Genomic DNA, 11059 nt, shown 5'->3' on the forward strand with positions numbered 1-11059 from the left:
GTCTAATATAACTGTAAGGTCCGCTCCTGAATGGCTAGCAGACTCCACCCTCCTCCCAGCAAAGTCTCCGCCCAGTACCTACATTACCTAGGCAACTGGCACACCTGGAAGAGGTCACATCTGCATCCCCTGATGTCACATCTGAATTTGATGTGGCCACACCTTTCTTCACCCATACCCTAGATAAGACCTAGACCAGGCCCAGACTCTCTCTTTTTTCTAGCTGTCTTCTCTTTCCCAGCTCTCTCTTTCCCAGCTCTCCCAGCTCTCTTTCCCAGGCCTTTCCCCGCAGCATAGAGGGCCAACATGGCCTGGTGCCAGCCAGAACGATGAATAAACCTACCCCTTACCTGAATACCACATGCGTGGTGCTGTTCTTACTTGGCTACCTCTTTAAAAACCTAACAATAACATATTACATATGTATATACATTCAATATTAGGTATATCTTATATATATGTATACACATATATATGAAAAACATCAAAGTAGAATGATAAAGAAAAATACTATCAGAACAGGCTAAACCTGACTGTGCCAGAGCAGCACCAACTGCAAGTAATTTTGAGAAACTGTAACCACTGGGGTAAACCAAGGCTTGAAATTCCTTTGTCCTATCAGATAAAAAGATTGCAATCCACTGGGCCCTGGTGCCTCACAACTGTAATACTAACTACTCAGAAGGTTGAGAACTGAGGATCATGGTTCAAAGCCAGCATGGGCAGGAAAGACTGACTCTCTTATCTTCAACTAATTACCAAAAAGGTTGGAAGTTGAGCTGTGGCTCAAGATGATAGAGTCCTAACCTTGAGCAGAAGAGCTCAGGAACAGTTTCCAGGCCCCGAATTCAAGCCACATAACTGAGACTTTGGAGTAGGAACAACTCTGGGTCTCCCAGAGTAATTAACCTGAGTTCTACCACTTTCTCAAGTAGTACCAAAACAAATACCACATGGTCAGAACTCATGGTGATGAAACCAGGAAGTAAACTGAAAAACAGCTTAGTCCCCTAAGAGCTTGTTTTACATGTCAAGTGACACACCTTGGGAGACCAGAACATGATCCTCTCTAATTAAAAGGTGAAAAGCTATAAGTGATCCAGGAATGAAGAGAAGCTTATCTGAAAAGAGGAGCTGGAAATCTTTTTTTTTTTTTTTGGGGGGGGGGGATCCTTTCCTGGGGCCTGGACTCTCTGGGCCTGGGCGCTGTCCCTCAGCTCTTCAGCTCAAGGCTAGCGCTCTACCACTTGAGCCACAGCGCCACTTCTGGCTTGTTATTTTTTTCTGTTTATGTGGTGCTGTGGAATGGAACCTAGGCCTCATGCATGCAAGGCAAGCGCTCTACCACTGAGCCACCTTCCCAGCCCAGGAGCTGGAAATTTTAATTGAAAAACTTGTACAGTGGGGTGACAACAGTGATGCTGTAACATTGTGAAATGAATGACCTTGGAGTTGAGAAAATCCACGGAGGCATGGTCAAAGGTGACAAAAGAGTTTTTATTAGCCGACCTGCAACTGCCTTGTCCTGGGCTACCTCAGAACTAAGAGCAGCCGAGACCTCTGAGTGGGCAAGCTTCTTTCTCTTCTCTCCCCCTCCTGAAACACGCAGCCTATATTATATATATATATATGAATGGTGCCTCATCCCCAAGCCACCCACTGCCCAATCCACCTTTTGACGCCCTCCAGCGGCCAGGCATACTGGTGGTGATAGTGTGGGACTGGACTTCTAGCTGGGCTGGACTTCCCATGCCTCTGGTTCTCACATTACCCACTGTTTTTCTTTGTTTGTTTTGTTTTGTCGGTTGTGGGGCCTGAACTCTGGGCCTGGGCGCTGTCCCTCAGCTCTTCAGCTCAAGGCTAGCGCTCTACCACTTGAGCCACAGCGCCACTTCCGGCTTTTTATTTTTTTCTGCTTATGTGGTGCTGAGGAATCGAACCTAGGGCCTCATACATGCAAGGCAAGCACTCTACCACTGAGCTACCTTCCCAGCCCCTCTCCCCCCCCCCTTTTTTTTTTGTCCATCCTGGGGCTTGAACTCTGGGCCTGGGCACTGTTCCTCAGCTCTTCAGCTCAAGGCAAACACTCTACCACTTGAGCCACAGCGCCATTTCCAGTTTTCTGGTGGTTAATTAGAGATAAGCTTCTCATGGACTTTTCTGCCTGGGCTGGCTTTGAACCTCAATCCTCAGATCTCAGCCTCCTGAGTAGCTAGGATTACAGGCATGAGCCATGATGCCTGGCTCAAATAATTTATTTTTATATCCTCCTTTTGGGATAAATCAATCCTATTCCCTCCCCCCCCTTCCCCATCGGAAGGCTTAGAGTATGCCAGGTCCAGCAGATAATAACAGGCCATCCCTTGAACTTAAATAGAATCTCCAGGTTGGCAGAGATGGGCTGGACCTAGGCTGGGCTGCAGCAGTGTCTCCCAGTGGCTTCAGTGGTTGGCATACTGCCTGCTGGGTTGCCTGCCAATTTCTACACAGACTGGTTAAGGATACATTACATAGGTTTGAAAGACTGAGGCCCCATTGGTTTTTAGGACAGTTTTAGGCAATGGTCCAGGGCAATATAGACAGATAATAGAAGGCTTGAGCCTGTAACCATTTCAACCATTGCTCAAAAGTGCAGTCTCCACACGTGAAAACTTATTACCACTGTTTTCCATGTCTCTTCCTTTTAGTCTTTTTTTTTTTTTTTTTGTGAGTCATGAGGCTTGAACTCTGGCCCTGGGCATTGTTCCTGAGCTCTTCAGCTCAAGTCTAGTGCTCTACCACTTTGAGCCACAGCACAACTTATGGTTTTCTGGGGTTATTTGGAGATAAAAGTCTCATGGCCTTTCCTGCCTGGACTTGCTTTGAACCAGGATCCTCATATCTCAACCCCCTGAGTAGCTAGGATTACAGGTGTGAGCCACTGGCACCTGGCTTCTTCCTTTAATCTTATCCTGCCTCATTTTCCAAAAATGACTTGTCCCTTGATCTTAAAGGGTACAGGGTGGTTGATAGGCAAAGATCCATCTTCTGTAACTTCCTCAAGTGGCCTCAGGGGTACTATAACCTTAGCCTATTTTAACATGACCTCTTGTGACCCTAAAAACATATAAGTTACCTGTGTAGGCCAGGTGAGAACCAAAGACTCAGGAGGTTCAGCCGGGCCAGAAGTCCCACCCTTCAGTGACGTAACTACCACGTAGCCTCAGCTGCTGGAGGGGGCAGGACATCAAAGGGCAGTTGCAGCAGTTGGAGCTGTTGAAGGTTGGACAGTAGGGGACTTGGGGGCGGGGCACCCTATACATATAGGCTGCATGTTCTGAGGAGTGGGATTGGAGAGGGAGAGAGAGTGTAGGACAGGCACTGAAGTATGTCCCTGAGTTGCAGAGGGCTGTGGGAGACTGGTGGGAGCAGCCAGGACCACCTATCCAGGAGCTGCTGCAGGTCAAGGCCTTCCAGGAAAAGGAGGAGAGAGAGAGAGAGGAGAAAGAAGTTCATCCCCTTGGAGGTCATAGCGGTTCTTAGTTCTGAGGTAGCCCAGAGCAAGATAGTTGTAAGCAGCTAATAAAACTCACCTTTGACCTTGCCTCCATGGATTTTTCTCAACTCCAGGGTCATTTCAGCCTTTAGACAGATCTCAGTAGAGGCACAATCTCGGGTCCATAATCTTCCTGTCCTGAATTTATGTAGCTGGTATCAGCCCAAAATGATTGCCAGTTTGGGCTTTGAGCAGATACAGGAGTTGGGATAAATTATCCCCCACACTTGACAACCTTAGCTTTTTACTACCCACTGTCATAGATGACTGGCAAGTTCCTGCCCAGCTATGAAGCAGACAGACATGGGCATTAGAAAGGCATGCTTCCTATGAACTCCAGGCTCTAACTCAAGGGCTAAACAAATGACATCAGGATGTAGCTGACATCATTTATACCATCCAAGCAGTGACTTTTAACTGCCTTTGGATGCTCTGTCACTTTTGTCCCAGGAGTATCTCCACACTGGGATAAATGCTCCATTGGCATTTCCCTTGGTTAGCCACTGGACTTGAGCTCAGGGCCTGAGCACTGTCTCTCAGCTCTCCAGCTCAAGGCTGGTGCTCTGTCACTTTGAGATCCAGCACCATTTCTAGCACTCTGCTCTGACAGTTTCACAGGGAGCTTTCTCTTTCCGGGCTGGCTTTGAACCACAATTCTCAGATCAACAAGTCTTTACAAAAAAGCCACTTCAGTTAAAAGCAATGAAGTGGTCACTAGGTTAAAGGCCAAAGTTATACCTGACCAAAGTATAAATCACCTGTCCTCTGTGGGCCTGCCTGAAATTATTGCAGAGAACCTGCAAGGCAAAGTGGAATAGCAATAAATACAATCATTTTGGGCTGGGCATGTGGCTTAGTGGTACAGTGTTTGCCTAGCATGCATGAAGCCCTGGGTTCAATTCCTGACTACCAAATACACAGAAAAAGCCAGAAGTAGTGCTGTGGCTTAAGTGGTAGAGAACTAGCCTTGAGCACAGAGAGACTTGGGACAACACTCAGGCCCTAAATTTAAGCCCCAGGATTGGCAAAAAAAAAAAAAATCATTTTGATAGCCCTTACTTTTCCTTTTAAATTCCCTTTTTCTAGGAAGACAGCCACTCACCACTACTTCCCCCCCCCAAAATTTTTTTTTTTGATTGGTTGTGGGGCCTGAAAGCTGGGCCTGGGTGCTGTCCCTCAGCTCTTCAGCTCAAGGCTAGCACTCTACCACTTGAGCATCAGCCTCACTTCTGGCTTTTTCTCCTTATGTGGTGCTGAGGAATCGAACCCAGGGCCTCATGAATGTAAGGCAAGCACTCCACCACTGAGCCACCTTCCCAGCCTCTACTTCCCAAATTTTTACAGAGGGGACACCAATTTTAATTCCTTCTCCCAAAGCCACTTTAATTTGTATTTAAACAACCCTTTAAAACACTGGGTAACAACTATTCCCTTTCACCATCCTGCTTAAAAAAGCCACATTTTGCCAGGCGCCTGTAATCCTAACTACTCAGAAAGCTAAGCTATGAGGATCTCAGTTCAAAGCCAGCCTGGGCAGGAAAATCCATGAGACTCTTCCTCAGCACCACATAAGCAGAAAAAGCTGAAGTGGCGCTGTGGCTCAAGTGGTAGAGCGCTAGCCTTGAGCTGAAGAGCTGAGGAGCAGTGCCCAGGCCCAGAGTTCAGGCCCCACAACCGACCAAAAAAACAACATACGACAAAGTTTTGTCTTAAATCGTGGTCATCTGCAAGAGGAAGACTGGCAAAAATATCTCTTGCCTTTGGAAAATGAATGGCCAGATATTCATTTTGCATGTTTTAAGATCCTTGTGAATGACTGTGTGTGTATGAGTACATGTATGTAGGTGAGTACATGTATGTAGGTGAGTGTGACATGTTCAAGATAAAAACTGTCTGCATGCTGTTTAAAAAAAAAAAAAGTTGGGTGCCGGTGGCTCATGCCTGTAATCCTAGCTACTCAGGAGGCTGAGATCTGAGGATCACAGTTCAAAACCAGCCCAGGCAGCAAAGTCCATGAGACTCTTATCTCCAATAAACCACTAGAAAACCGGAAGTGGCACTGCGGCTCAAGTGGTAGAGTGTTCGCCTTGAGCTGAAGAGCTGAGGGACAGTGCCCAGGCCCAGAGTTCAGGCCCCATGAGCAGAACCAAAAACAACAACAACAAAACAAAAAGTGAAAGCTGAGTTGGGTCCCCAGCTCATCCCTACCAGGACACTGAGTCTGCCAAGTGGGCCTGCCACTCTCACTCAGCAATCTGAACTCAGGGCTTGCTGAGTGAGCCTGCCACTCCTACTCAGCAAGCCAAACTCTCTACTGTATGAGAGCAGGTGCTGGGTGGGCAATCTAGAGACCTCCCCCAGCCACAGCCAGACTAGGTACCAGGTGAGTGGTGTCCCCGAACCACAGTGCCATGCCCAGGTAGTCTCTCACCCTACAACAGTCCTACAGAACCTCATGGTGCTCTTGCACCCTTGGAGGTTGTGGATGGGTTACTGAGTGAGTCCACTCCCTACTACCTCCACTGTTCCAGACAGATCTATTCCCAGAAACCAGAAAACATGCAGACAGGGGCTGGGAAGGTGGCTCAGTGGTAGAGCGCATGCCTTGCATGCCAGAGGCCCTGGGTTTGATTCCTCAGCACCACATAAGCAAAAGAAAAAAAAAAAAAAGCCGGAAGTGGCGCTGTGGCTCAAGTGGTAGAGCGCTAGCCTTGAGCTGAAGAGCTGAGGGACAGCGCCCAGGCCCAGAGTTCAGGCCCCATGACCGGACCCAAAAAAAAAACAAAAAAAAACATGCAGACATTAGACAAGTGTGCTAAGCATGCATATGGCATCACGCTTAGACTAATAAATTTCACTCAAGTTATTCAAACACTTCAAATATAATCCACACCAGTAACTAACTCTAGGCCTAGTTCTACTAAGCATATCCCACACCCCGGGAGCTCACATGGCACATCACTTGGTCTAGAGTGAAAGACCCCCGTCGGTGGGGTGTCCTTCAATCTGAAGAGACCCTTCCCCAAGGAACAACGAGACCACTTGTGCGGATGCAAACAGCAAGAGGTTTATTCGGGCATGCCTAGGCTCCCAGGTGCACTCGTCCTCGAGATCCACAAGGTTCGGGTCGGGTGTCTGGGAACCGGTTACACGGGTACCCGGGGCGACAAAGTCTATCGGGAGACTTGCGTGCCTTGATGCATGAAAGCATCCTCTTTTATGGGCAGCAGAAGCAAGGTTACAGAAGCGAGATGCATGGTTACAGGGTATTGATTGGTTATTTTTGAATTACGCTTAAGGTAGGGATTGGTCAGGTTAAATCGCCCGGACGGGGTAGGCGAGGCCGGGGGGGGGGGGGGGGGGGGGGGGGGGGGGGGGGGCTGACGTGTCAGTACTTGCCCTGACATGCCTGTGCTGGTCGTTATGCACAGAAACTGGTTGTTCCCTAGTTTTGACAAGTGATTTATCACATCCTGCCTCACCCTAGTATTAGGGCTAAGTTTTACAGGAAGGAATGGTTTGGTCGGCTATTTTACCGGAATGCCTGGTTTTAAGGCATGTGCTAAGGTCATGCTAGGGTCTGCAGGCGGTGACTCAGAGGCCCGAGGTTTCGTTTCCTGGTTAGCGGCCTGCACGTATCCTGCCCCACTCTCTTAGGTATGTAGGGTGAGGGGCAGCAGTCTTTCTTGGGGTACCTAATGGGTAAGCACGGGCTGGGGTCTTTCAAGAGGTCCAGGGAAGTCCTCTGAGGGTGTCTTCCCGGCTGCTTCAAATGGTCGGAGGTAGAAGTGGCCACCTTGCTGGGGCAGGTTCCAGTGGAGGGTCAGTTTGACATGGAGTGAGACGACTCACTCCATGGAATCGTCTCACTCCATGTCTGCTGCTCTGGGTTTTTATATGTTTTAGACTGGGCTTCTTTGCTTCTGGCTGTGTCTGGTTATCACTGCTGGCTGGTTGCCTGGCTGATAGCTTCACTTCTGGCCATGCCTGCTTATCACTGTGGGCTCTGTCAGCTCTATAGGCTCCCTGGGTGTGTCTTTATCTCTATATTACAGAGTTCTAACTCCTAATTTTACAGCTTAATATTTCCTATCATTACACACACACACACACACACACACACTCAATATTTATATATACTCTCTCTCTCTCTCTCTCTCTCTATATATATATACTCAATATATAACATACTATGTGGGGCGGGGAAGCTGGCTCAGTGGTAGAGTGCTTGCCTTGCATGCCTTAGGCCCTGGGTTCAATTCCTCAGCACCACATAAGCAAAAAGAAAAAAAAAAGCCAGAAGTGGCGCTGTGACTCAAGTGGTAGAGTGCTAGCCTTGAGCTGAAGAGCTGAGGGACAGTGCCCAGGCCCAGAGTTCACGTCCCACGACCGGACCCCAAAAAAAAAAAAAAAATAACATACTATGTCAATATTCCATAATACTCACTACAACAAGACAGAGACTTACTTCTGGAAGATTTCTGAATGACTCTAAAAAGATTTTTTAATGTCATGTCTGGCATCCATGAGCCAGCTGTCAGAATGACAGAAAGACCACAGGGAACTGAAATGTCTCAGGGGGTGTCCCCTGGAATGGGGATTTCCATTCCTTGGCAGCCAGCACTTGCCAGTGGCTTCAAGAAACCCAGATGCGCCGGGCACTGGTGGCTCACGCCTGTAATCCTAGCTACTCAGGAGGCTGAGATCTGAGGATCTCGGTTTAAAGCCAGCCTGGGCAGGAGAGACCGTGAGACTCCTATCTCCAATAAACCACCAGAAAACCGGAAATGGTGCTGTAGCTCAAGTGGTAGAGTGCTCGCTTTGAGCTGAAGAGCTGAGGGACAGTGCCCAGGCCCAGAGTTCAAGTCCCACGACCGGACCGCCCCCCCCCCCCCAAAAAAAGAGAAAATTTTGGCCTGTGCCAAGCAGACCTAGGGTTTCTCCTATTCCATCCTGTAATGTTCTCAGAGTGTCTGCTTTGACTCCAAGGTCTTTGATCCATTTGGAGTTGATTCTGGTGCAGGGTGATATATAAGGATCTAGCTTTCGTTTTCTACAAGTAGTTAACCAATTTTGCCAGCACCATTTACTGAAGAGGCTGTCTTTCTTCCATTCTATTTTTTTAGCTCCCTTATCGAAGATTAGATGGCTATAGGTCTGTAGGTTCATTTCTAGGTTTTCAATTCTATTCCATTGGTCCTGAGGTCTGTTCTTGTGCCAGTACCAAGCTGTTTTGATTACTATGGCTTTATAGTAGAGTTTGAAATTTGGTATTGATATTCCTCCAGCAGTGTTCTTTCTGTTGAGGATCGTTTTTGCTATTCGGGGTCTTTTATTGTTCCATATGAATTTTTGGATTGCCTCTTCTATTTCCTTGAAGAATGAGGTTGGAATATTGATAGGTATCGCATTGAATTTGTAGATAGCCTTAGGAAGTATTGCTATTTTCACAATGTTGATCTTTCCAGTCCAGAACCTGCTTTTTCAACTGTTTTTGTTTTGGTTTTGTTTTGTTTTCTCCTGGGTATCTCTGTTATAAAACACTTGCTAGGCAACTGCTACCAGTTCAGATAACACATTTCCCTCAAAATCTTCTAAACTTTGAAGCTTTTTTCCCTAATATCTGGGGTTAACTGGGTAATGAAGGCCATATTTAGGGCTCTTCGATTCTCCAGGGCCTCAGGATCTACAGGCATGTAGGTCCTATAGGCCTCCAAGAGCCATTCCAGAAAAGCAGTGGGGGACTCATTGAGCTGTACAGTCTCACTCACCTTAGATAAATTAGTTGGCTTCCTTCTTATCTGCTGCTCGTATCCCTGCTAACAGAGTCTGGAGATAATTGGTAAGGGCCTCCCTGGCTCTTTCCAGAGTCTAGACGGGGTCCTGGTCCAAGGACTACCTTCCAAGCACTGCACTGGATGTGCTCCCTTTCTTCCGAGGTGAAAAGCACCTGTAGAAGTTTCTGGCAATCATCCCAGGTGAGCTGGTGTGTCAAGAATACTGTTTCCAATAATGAGATGAGCCCCTGAGGTTTTTCAGAAAAGGATGGATTTTGTCATTTCCAGTTATACAGGTCACTGGTTGTCAAGGGAACATATATTAGAAAGGGGGCCTGTCCAATCTCAAGACTTTGATAACCCTTTCTGGGAATCAGTCCCTCCTTGGCTTCTCTTTTGGGACTGCTAGAAACAATTTTTGCCTTTGACTAATTGTGTTTTGCATTATAGATAACTATTCTCATGGCAAAGATGAGGACCTTTACCAACCAAACTGTCAAGCAAATATTTCTTGGATGGTACCTGGCCAAAAATCAGAGACCCCTGACTACCTTGCTCCTTTATAGCAGGAAGTAGCTCCAGAGGAGATGACCTCTGCCTGTACTCCCAGCTTGGTACCCCTAGTTGTTGTTGTTGTTAAACAAAGTGGGGATTGTTAGCATTATCCCCACCTGGGGTCCTCAGCTCCACCCAGTCCTGAGCTCTTCCCTGCCCTAAAGTTCCTGCCATACAGGTGGCCACTCCCATTCTCTGCCCAGACCCACCTGTGCGCTTACCTCACCACTAGCCCCAGAGCTATCACCTGGGTAGGGGTAGATGCCATATTGTTCCCATTCACAGGGGAGATATGGCCCCTCTAATAAATCTTATAATGAAAGAAAGAAAGGAAGGAAGGAAGAAAGGAAAGAAAGAAAGGAAGGAAGGAAGGAAGGAAGGAAGGAAGGAAGGAAGGAAGGAAGGAAGGAAGGAAGGAAGGAAGGAAGGAAGGAGGAAAGAAAGAAAGAAAGAAAGAAAGAGAGAAAGAAAGGGGTCCTTCCCACAGTTTCCCCCAGGGGTTGGTGTCTCTCTTAGGGGTAGTAAGGGGGCTGTGGTCTGATCCTTGGGCAAGCCCTCAAGTTAGTACAAGGGACCACTTCTGGTGTGGGGACAGGATGGGGGAAAATTAACATCAGAGGAGCTGATGGCACAGAATAAGGGGGAGAGTCTTCTTCTGGGGAATCCTGTAACAGTGGGGGAGAAGATTTTTTCAGTTAGTTTAGTTTGTTAGTTTTGTCAGTCATGGGCTTGAAATCTGGGCCTGAGGGTAGTTCCTGCACTCTTCAGCTTAAGGCTAGCACTCTACCACTTGAGCCACAGCCCTACTTCTGGTTTCTGGTGGTTAATTGGAGAAAAGAGTCTCACGGACTCACTGCTCAGGCTGGCTTTGAACAGCAATCCTCAGATCTCAGTCTCCTGAGTAGCTAGGATTACAGGTTTGAGCCACTGGCACCCAGCAGTTAGTTTTGCTTACAAGAACTTTAGGACATTGTTTTAAACACTCCTTAAGCCAAGAAGGCTTAGTAGTAATCAAGTCAATGCACACCATGATATAGGGAACATGATCAGGATATCCAGGATTTTCAAAAATGACTCGCTGAACCCTATATGCTGTGGGGAGGTCAAAAGTTCCTTCAGATGGCCACCAACATCAAAAGAAGGGTACTCTTATTCACAGAGGGTCTGAAGATGACAAAGATCATAGGAATAT

General features: G+C 47.4%; 1 long non-coding RNA gene across 1 annotated transcript; it reads right to left on the bottom strand.

The window, feature by feature from the left end:
* Positions 1 to 3934: 3934 nt before the first annotated feature.
* On the bottom strand, positions 3935 to 9889 carry LOC122106375. Its single transcript, XR_006147153.1, has 3 exons — positions 9742 to 9889; positions 4121 to 4125; positions 3935 to 3945 (listed from the first exon to the last, which is right to left on the bottom strand). It is a non-coding gene; the product is annotated as an uncharacterized LOC122106375 (long non-coding RNA).
* Positions 9890 to 11059: the final 1170 nt, after the last annotated feature.

This window comes from Dipodomys spectabilis, unplaced genomic scaffold (assembly GCF_019054845.1).
Source record: "Dipodomys spectabilis isolate Male_0828 unplaced genomic scaffold, ASM1905484v1 ptg000039l, whole genome shotgun sequence".
Classification (NCBI taxonomy): domain Eukaryota; kingdom Metazoa; phylum Chordata; class Mammalia; order Rodentia; family Heteromyidae; genus Dipodomys; species Dipodomys spectabilis.